Here is a 10546-nt window from a genome sequence, read left to right as displayed (position 1 = left end):
AAGCCACTTAGCAGCAGCAGCAGCAGAGTAACAAAACACAGCACAGCACACATGTACATGTGAAACTAGTTCACTCTGCTATACAGCAGCAACTAACACAACATTGTAAATCAAATATACTCCAATAGAATTTAGAAGACAAAGACCTTATTCCAAATAAAGTCACATTCTAAGGCCCCAGGGGGATAAGACTTCAACATATGAATGTGGGTAGGGAGACACAATTCAGCCCGTAACAGGGATTGGCCAGTTGTTAAGTGACAAAAACTAGAAGGAACACAGGGGAATATATCAAATTAGATGAACATAATAAGGGAGAAATGACTTTTAATGGCAGTGAGTTTTAATATGACACCAACTTCAGCAACCCAGCCATACATGCAGGAAGGAAAAAAAAAAACAAACCTCTCTATTTGAGAAAGTGATCACAAATATCACATCCTTAACAGTGAGGCAGGTAAGGCCAGAAAATAAAAGGAGCATTTAGTAAAGAAGGTAAAGATTTAGCAGAAAAAACATTCAGTTAAAATAGATGCACACTTTATCACACTCCCCCGCGTCTCTAAACACATGCGAATGTGACCAAATACAAAAAGAGCAAACAAAAGCAACATAGCCAGGCTTTTAAAGAACTAAGTATCACCCTAGACCAGGAACAGAGCAGAAACATCTATGGCTAAAGCACAGTCCTGCTGGGCGCTAATGCAGATGCCAGCAGGAGGTGGGTTGCTCATCATCTCTGGGAATAAAAACACCCCAAGGACTGGGGATGGTCCCTCCTTTCTCAGAGTAGCTAAAATAAAATCACTTTGCTTTTATGAAGTTTAACAGTGAGCTCCACTACACTAAATCCAGAAGTGAACTCTCAACCCTCATATTCTTTTCTCCTGTTGTTAACATCCATTTGTTTTACCACTCTCTTCTTTTCCCTTAATTCTCTTTGCAAGTCTTTTAACTCTTTTCTCTTGAAATGCTTTGTTAGCTTCACAAACTCCATCCTTCGCATCTTCTTTACTGGCTCCTCTTAACCTCTCTCCCCTCCAAACATGGGCATTACCAAGACCATGACCCTTGGCCCTATTAATTCTCTTCTCTGCTCACACACTCTCCCTTCATGACTTCATTCATCTCATGGCCTACTGATCACATATACGACTCCCAGATTAGATGTCTGTCCCAAACCCCAAAGTATATTCCCAACTTCCCATTCACATCTCCACTTGGATATCTTATAGGCATTCTATTATTCCTAAAGATTTCTTTTTATGTGTACCATTTTTAAAGTTTTTATTGAATTTGTTACATTGTTTGCTTTACAAACATTGTTTTGAGTTTTTTGCTGTGAGGCATGTAGGATCCTAGCTTCCCAATCAGTAATCAAATCCTCACTCCTGCACTGGAAGGTGAAACTTTAAAACCAGTGGGCCACCAGAGAAGTCCCTTTGGCAGGCATTCTAAATAAATGCTTCCAAAACTGAACTCTTGCTCTCTGCCCTTTCCTGCCACCCATCTCCCATCCCACATGGGTCAAATCTGTTCTTCCAAATTCTTTTTAAAAATTACTTATTTGGCTGTGTTGGGTCTTAGTTGTGTCACGCAGCATCTTTCCATGTAACGCAGACTGTTTAGTTGCAGCCTGTGGGCTGAGTTGAGCCACGCAGCATGTGGGATCTTAGTTTCCCAACCAGGGATGGAACCCGAGTCCCCTGCATTGCAAGGCAGATTCTTAAGCACAGGATCACCAGGGAAGTCCCCTGCTCCTCCCACATTCTTCCCCATTCTTCATTCATCTTACTGAACAGCAACCCAATCCTTCCAACTGACTATAACACAAATATTGGAGTGGTTCTTCATTGCTCTCTATCTTGTTACACATCTAATCCATTTAGTTGAATCTTCAAAATACTTATAACCTCCATCACTTTCGCCCAGATTATTCATTCCACTCAATCTAGCCACACTGGCCCCCTTCCTGTGCCCCAAGTAAGCACAGTAGGGTTGTTCTGTCTCAGGACCTTTGCACTTCTTTCCTCTGTTTAGAATTCTCCTCTCCTTACTTCAGGTTTTTACTTGAATATCACTTTCCCAGCAGTCCTTCCCTGATCATTTTATATACGATAACCAGGATGATGACTATGCCACAGACCTAGAAAGTAATCGGTCCAAACTTGAAGAGAAAAGCAAAGGGTCCCTAGAGAATATCTTCAAATGTAACAAACTGGGCTATTAAGGAGCTGATGACCCTAACCATTAGGTGAAAGCAGGCAATTGTTTTTATGCCAATCTTTAAAGCTGCAGCTGAGAACTTAAAGCAACACTGATAATGTACAAGTCACACTCCAGCTAACTGAGGTGGCTGTTTAGCGACAGCAGTGAGTGGAGTTGAAGGCTGGGGATTCCCACATGGAATATTGGCCAAATATATTGAGAATTCGCTAAGTACCAGCACCTTGTGTGTGCTTAGTCGCTTTAGCTGTGTCCAGCTCTTTGTGACCTCATGAACTGTAACCCAACAGGCTCCTCTGTCCATGGCGATTCTCCAGGCAAGAATACAGGAGTGGGTTGCCATGCCCTCCTCCAGGGCATCTTCCCAACCCAGGGATTGAACCCACATCTCCTGCATCTCCTTTCCTGCATTGCAGGTGGACTCTTTACCCACTGAGCCACGTGGGAAGCCCTTCCTAAGCAGTTTAAAAGGATCCTGTCACTTAACTCTTATAACAGCCTTATAATGTAGTTATAATAGTTATCCCCATTTTATAGATGTACGGAGGAGTCCAGATATAGTGCCTAAGGTGATGTGTTAAGGAAAAGATTTACATTATTATTTAGAGTTACAAAAGCAATTAATAAATGGATCATTAATAAGAGTAAAGTCTTTAGAAATAGCACAAGCATGCTAAAGTCCTTATCTTTCATGGCAGGGAATGAATATATATTGCTCAAACAGTCTAGTATACAATGATAATTCAAGAGGGGGAAGCATCAGCACATAGTCTGGGATGATTACAGAGGTAACCACAAGAAGAACTAAAAAAGAAAATTGGACACTGAGAATCTGGTTAGGGGAGGAGATATTTATTTTCTATATGATCATCTCCAATTCAAATTTTATTATCAATACACATATTGCATTTGTAATAAAAATTCAAGACTTTCCTGGTGGTCCAGGGGTTAAGAATCTGCTTTCCAGTGCAGGGGATACAGGCTTGATCCCTGGCTGGGGAACCAAGATCCCACATATGGGGCAACTAAGCCTGTACGCCACAGTGAAAACCCAAAACAGCCAAAAATAATAATAAATTATAATAAAAATCCCTTAAGAGCACAAGTGAGAATTCGGAAAAGCAGCTGGGCAGACAGCTGGGCAACAGTGGTGGCGTGCAGAAATCAAGAGCGTCCCCAGCTGTTTGGAGGGAAGCAGCCAGTTATCCAAGAATCAGCAGAGAAGACAAGTTCTGGAACTAGGGAGCAACCAGCTCAGGGCTCTACAGACTGGTGTCTCCTGCCCATCCCATTCCACTCGGCCACTGAAACCCTGTGCCATACTCAATACCTCTGAGCACTTGAGGAGCTGTCCAGCCTTCACATGAAATCTGCGGAGGATTTTTTTCTGCACAAAGAGTTTTGTTTTTTGTTTGTTTGTTTCTCAAATGTGTAACACAGGCATGATTTAAGTCAATACATTTTAAAGGGATTTCACATGATCTCATTCTTTCCACTGCCAATTACCTCAGTTCCTACAAAGTCATAATATTCAAGATATGTACAACAGCCCTTTCCAAAAGACATTTTGCACAATCCACAGCTGCTGTGTCAGTCAGTCAGTCAGGCTTTTTTGCTCTCCAATGGAATACAGACACACTTTGACATTCCCCATCTGTAATCTTTGGGGTTCAAGTTCCTCAAGCAATTTACTTTAGGACCATGTTTAGGGTCTGCAGACAGAACTGCCTGGTTCTGAATTTGACACCCTCTAAAAATGTATTAAGTGCAAATCATATTCACCCCTAAGCTATCACATCCTAGAACAGTACAGATTGTTGGGATATGTCAATACCTAAGATTCAAAAAAAAAGTCTGTTAGGTTTTTCATAGTTTTCTTGGCAACTGTGTCTTGTAGTTCTTTCCCACAGATCGAACAGGCAGTTCTATGAGTAAAGGAAACCACATACGCTACGAGGCATTTCCAACAATGTAGGTTTATTGGAAAAGCCCCATCGGGATAGGCCTCAACTAATCTGCAGTTTTCATGTCTGGTACTTCCTCTGTCATTAAGCATACATACATATATTTGTAACTACATACATGTATTTAGGGATATTACTCGTTCCTGTAGGGTAAATCTGCATGTCATGCCCATCAGAAGACTGGGGACTTTCGCTGAGTAGGTCAGGCAGAACAACAGTTCTAGAAAGCAAAACCCTGGACCCTTTATTACAGTGACAGACAAGCACACAACTTCTGCAACTGACTTTTCTCAGTCAGCTCTGGACAAGGCCATCTTCTGTCAAGACCGCATCATTTGATTACACACAATTTTAAACTGCCCTGTGATTCTCATACAGGACTATCATCTGAGACTTGATTGTCAAACACGTATTCACGTCCCTGAAAGGGCTTCACAGGTGGAACATTTTACCCCCAAGCAAATTTGAGTGCAGAGAACTCTCCTTTTTAATGGAGCAAAGAGAAATAAATGCTTTTCTGTGAAGACCCATAAATTGATAATTTACCTTAAAACTGAAGAAGGAAGATTTTACAGAAGACAGCAACTACTGAATCATTCTGTTGTTAAATCAATTACTGCATCTGATTAGTTTTCCAGTAATCCTTGAAGTAGAGAAAATGTTGTTGGCAAAATAGTAAAAACCTGGCAGCTCAGAAATTTAAACATTAGCAGCCATTCAGAAACAAACAGAGGCAACTTAGTACAATGCAGAAGAAGCCTTTGATCTAATTACTTCCGCTACTAAAGCCTACAATTTTTCTTCCCACTGATTTATTTAGTTTCACAGCATGAGCTCAATTAATTTCTTTTTACTCAGAGGTCATGTAAATTCATATCTTCACTATAAATATTTTGAAATGTCTAATAACTATGCAAAACTTGGTTAACTCTTTGGTACCTGAAGTTACCACATGTACAAAAAGATTACAAATACTTGGTACAGAGAAAGCACTCATTATTTAAATAGCATGATACAATTAAATCATATCAAATGACCATAAAGATTAGTCATAGTTTAGAAAGTGAAACCACATTTAGACCATGCAATAAATAAACATAAAACCATTAGATTAAATGTCAAACTAAGCAGAAATTTGTAAATGTGCCAATAATTAAAGTTTTGAATAAACAAGAGCAAATATTTAATAACTGAATATTACTGAAACTTCAGATCACTGTGAAGAAATTTTGTTTCTGCAATTTTCCCCTTTTGTATTAATATATTTCAGGTATACATCCTCACCAAAGTGGCCTCTTTTTTTCACCTGTAGAGATGATCCCTACAAACAGAATTGACAGAAGTGACAATGTACTTTCCCCTGCAGGTGTTGCAAATAATCAGATGGCTACGTGTAAACCATGACTCAAGCTCCAGCTAATTATCTAGGTATTGGGGGGAAAAGATGATCAAGGACTATACTTAGCAGATCACAGCACATGTTTTCATAATTCAGTTGAATTCATCCTACTCTTCTAAATTCTGTTTTATAGAATGAGAACCATCTTAGAGCCACTGTATCTGAAAACAGCCCTTGAAACAGAGGATCTGACATTCCATTTTATCTGCGATTCCTGCCAAATTGAGTGATGCTACATTTCTAACCCCTTTATCAGGCATTCCTTAGCAAAAGCACTTCGGAGGAAGGATTTTGGTTTCAAACTGTGAGAAATGTGTCAGGTTGGCCAAATAGTTCGTTCGGGTTTGTCCATAACACCTTAACGAACTTTATGGCCAACCCAATAGAAGGATCAAAGAAATAAAGCAGTATTTTTCTTCCTGCTAATTCTGGGGCATTTTATTTCTTTTCATGCTGTTTTCTGGTTAACTATTCATCAAGGTCTCAACAGACACTGTGGGATGTGTATGTAAAATAAGAAGGTAAAGGAAACCACCAATTTATACAAAATCATATTCCAAAAGTAGCCTGGCACGGTTGTTACACACTCAGTTTCTAATAGCTACACATATCTGGATTCAAATCCCAACTCTGTCGCTCACAAGCTCCATGATCGGTAAAGCAAATGGAATAATACCACATCTCTGAGACGGCTAGGGAGAGACACAGACAAGCAGTAGTAAAAAGAAAGCGTAAAGCTCAGGCCATTGGAGGCCTGGTGCCTACTAAGTCATCAATAAATAGCTGGGAGTGCGTGCTGAGTCGCTCCAGGTATGTCTGACTCTTTACAACCCCATGGACTGTAGCCTGCCAGGCTCCTCTGTCCAAAGGATTCTCCAAGCTGGAGTTGGTTGCCATTTCCTTCTCCAGGGGATCTTCCCAACCCAGGGATCAAACATGTCTCTTATGTCTCCTGCACTGGCAGGCAGGTTCTTTACCACTAGCACCACCTGGGAAGCCCAGTAAATAGCTATTGTTACTCAAAAATAATTTAGTTTTTGGACCATGGTTTATTCTTTCTCTTAGAGGAGAAGTTATAAACAGTGGTTAGAATTCCATGTTAGGTTTCCAAAGCCTATTTTACTCATAATGTTTATAGCCTGGCATTCACAGTGTAATAAAACCGAACCACCAATTTCACCGGATCACCAGCCTTGACCTCATATTGTCAGCCAACTTCCCAGACCAGACTCTGCCTCTTTCAGAGCCTCCAGAAGAGACGCATCAGGAAGTGGTGGCCCTGGTGACACCAGCCAGAGCTCTGTGCCCTTCCTGCAGATACTCGGTCACCCCAGATGTGGCTTTATAACCTCGTGAATCTGGGTTCTTGGGACTTCCAGAGCTTGGCAGTGATCAGGCATCGCTCTGCCGAACCAAATAAGAGCTCAGAGCCAGACCCAGGGACACCGTGTTCCTTGAGCAGTTTTATACCTCCTTGCATGCACTGCTCAGAACATTGTGGGGATCGATAGAGGTTAATTAACTCAAAATTACAAATGGCTCCTCACAGTTGGCCTCCAGTCTCTGCCATGTGCTGTGTTCATTCTCATCTCTGAGACATGAACAGGAGCTTGCCTTTTCCTGAAATGCTCTCCTTCCCCTTTCCTGTGAATAAGTCAATAATCATCCCTAAGACCCAGCTCAGAGGCCACCCTCTCCCAACACCCTTTCCGGGCTCCCTGAACGTCAGTCTCTCTGTAGGGGGCACCGTAGCACACCTTGCCCTGACCTGTCCTGCATTGTCTTTGCAGGGCCTTTCAAACTCTCGTGTATACAGAATCATCTGGGCACTTTGTGAACAAAAAGTCTCCCTGGACTTCATGACCAGAAACTCTGTCACAAGCTGAGGAAGCATCCAAGAGCCTGTTCTGTTACAAGCTCCCAGAATGGTTCTGATGGAGAAGATGGCCTCATGTGGGAAACAGCGCATCCGGGCAGAGATGGTTGCACTTACTGTTCTGTCCCCACCAGTGAGTACTGCTCTATCCCCAAATATTGGAGAGGGAAATGACCACCCGCTCCAGCATTCTTGCCTGGGAAATCCCATGGACAGAGAAGCCTGGTGGGCTACAGTCCATGGGATCACAAAGAGTCGGACATGACTGAGCAACTAAATGACAATCTCCAAATCTATTAGGTGCTCAATAAATGTTGTTTAAGGGAGTGGGGAGCGTTAAAACAAGTGGGTACTCATCTATCAACAGGTAAGTGTCTACTGAGTATATACTAAGTATACAAGGTCTTATCAGCATTGAAGCAGGTACTTGTCAAAATCCAATATGGAGCATGAGGTGCATTAAATCAAATAAAAATAAAGGAAAGCAAGACTTTGCTGTTACCCAGTCACAGAGCCAGAATGTATCAGGGTCATTTTCAGGCTGGTGGTTCTCAACTGTATCCACACACCGGAATCCCCTTGGGACTTTAAAATGCTGATGTTTGACCTTCATCCCCAGAGCTTCTGAATATGTCTGGGACTGACAGTGTGCACCAAGATGTCTAAAAGCTCCCCAGGTGCTTCTTCTGCGTGGCCAGAGTTGAGTCACTGCTGCAAGCTCACACAGCCACTACTGGCACCTCTCCAGTGACACCTAGTTTATGTCTGCCTCGCTTTCCCACATCTGTTTACTGCTCTCCTCCTCTCACCTTTCACCAGATTCAAAGCTTCTTGAAGTCAGGTGCCAAATCATATTCCCCTTTTATTTTTCTAGAGTGCCCATGACAAGAGTCTGTACTTAGGAGGTGCACTATTGTGATTTATAACAAGAAATATATAGCTAGTCTTTATCCCTGTTCCTTGTGTAGAACATCTCTTGTCTCTAGTACAGACTCCTAAAACTCTTGGAATTTCCTAAGTGAGGGGAGTGATAAAGGTGTCTTGTGTTATGTTAATGAGGTGGCTTTGGAAAGCCCCTAGACCATCGAAGGTTGGGGACTGATTGCCAGTGGGCCCAACCACGTGATTTCAGAGTTGGAATTTGTAGTCCCACTCCCTAACCTCTGGAGAGGGGAGAGGGGCTGGAGGTTGAATCAACTGCCAACAGCCAGTGATTTAATTAATCATGACTTTGTAAAGAAGTCTCAATAAACTCCAAAAGGACAAGGTTAGGAGAGCTTCTGGGATGGTGAACAAGAGCTGGGAGAATGTGTGGAAGCTATGTGCCCTCCCCCCATAACTTGCTATATGACATCTCTTTCATCTGACTGTTTCTGAGTTATGTTCTTTTCTAATAAACCAGTAATCTCTTGGGTATACTGATTCGCTGAGTTCCTCTAGAAAATTAATAGAATCCAAGGAGGAAGTTGGCAAGGAATCCAAGGTTTGTAGAACCCAGGATCTACAGCCTATCAATCAGAGGTGCAGGTGACAACCTGGACTTGTGGTTGACCCCCAAAGTGTTGTAAGTATGGTTGTAATGTGAGAGTAAAGGAGAAACACAGAAGGAAGACTGAGATTTTCTTAAATAGAAAGAGAGCAGTAAAAATTTGTGGAATGAGGATACCACTGGCATGGATTTAAATCTCAGCAACCATGAGTGAGTTGGACCAAGAAACATTTCAAAAAACTCTAAATCACAGCATGAAAACACTGAATAAGCGCATTTTAAAAATAGTAACCAGGAACAAGCTGGCCCTTTAAGCACTGGGGAAGTTGCAGAAGAGCATAAAATGACACAGACTCAACAGAGAAGAACAGCAGCTACAAACCAAAGGGAGCTCCTTAGGCACCTAGCATGAAAAACAACAACAAACCTGGGCCATCAAATACTTGAAGGAGTCTGGAGGTCAGCACCATGGACAGAGGTATCTGGACGGCTCAATAAAGAAGGAACCAAAGGAACCACAAGGGGACTGCGACCCTGCCTTCAAATTACCAATCAAAGCTACTTTCTTTTATCCCAGAAAAAAACATGCAACACAAAGGATATTCTAACTACTCTTCAGAAGAAAGATTAACTTTAAGCTCTTGTGGTAAGTAAGGCCTTTCAACTAGGAGCATTTGCTATTTTATTGAAATGACAAATCTAATGTAAATAATAAAATTCTATTGTTTCTGGCCCCCTAATGAAACTGCAAGTTTCTAATCCTTTTAAAAAGCATTTTTATTATTGCATTAGCAAATGATCATGAAATACTTCTTTTAGTAGACCCTGAAGAATTGATGCTTTTGAACTGTGGTGTTGGAGAAGACTCTTGAGAGTCCCTTGGACTGCAAGGAGATCCAACCAGTCCATTCTGAAGGAGATCAGCCCTCGGGTTTCTTTGGAAGGAATGATGCTAAAGCTGAAACTCCAGTACTTTGGCCATCTCATGCCAAGAGTTGACTCATTGGAAAAGACTCTGATGCTGGGAGGGACTGGAGGCAGGAGGAGAAGGGGACGACTGAGGATGAGATGGCTGGATGGCATCACTGACTCAATGGACGTGAGTCTGAGTGAACTCCGGGAGATGGTGATGGACAGGGAGGCCTGGCGTGCTGCAATTCATAGGGTTGCAAAGAGTCAGACACAACTGAGTGACTGAACTGAACTGAACTGAACTGAACTGAACTGAAAGATGAAACTGAATTTTTTTAAAAACATAATAAGAGAACACATGTAAGAATTAAAGATTTTAAAATTAAATAAAAAAATTAATTAAAAAAATTTAAAAAAAGAGAAAAAAAAACATAATAAGACAATATGAAAGAATGCTGCTGCTACTGCTGCTGCTGCTAAGTCGTGTCCAACTCTGTGCGACCCCATAGTCGGCAGCCCACCAGGCTCCACCATCCCTGGGATTCTCCAGGCAAGAACACTGGAGTGGGTTGCCATTTCCTTCTCCAATGCATGAAAGTGAAAAGTGAAAGGGAAGTCACTCAGTCGTGTCCAACTCAGTAAGTCACTCAGTTGTGTCCGACTCTTTGCAACCCCATGGA

At 41.8% G+C, this 10546-nt stretch overlaps 1 non-coding gene across 1 annotated transcript; it reads right to left on the bottom strand.

Annotated features, from left to right (window-relative positions):
* Window positions 1-4110: 4110 nt before the first annotated feature.
* On the bottom strand, window positions 4111-4237 carry LOC138091918 (small nucleolar RNA SNORA18). Its single transcript, XR_011145950.1, has one exon. It is a non-coding gene; the product is annotated as a small nucleolar RNA SNORA18 (small nucleolar RNA).
* Between the last annotated feature and the right edge of the window lie 6309 nt (window positions 4238-10546).

The sequence above is a fragment of the Capricornis sumatraensis genome, chromosome 15 (assembly GCF_032405125.1).
Source record: "Capricornis sumatraensis isolate serow.1 chromosome 15, serow.2, whole genome shotgun sequence".
Taxonomy (NCBI): domain Eukaryota; kingdom Metazoa; phylum Chordata; class Mammalia; order Artiodactyla; family Bovidae; genus Capricornis; species Capricornis sumatraensis.
Note: the sequence above shows the minus strand (reverse complement) of the source record. Positions and strands in the feature narration are given on the sequence as shown.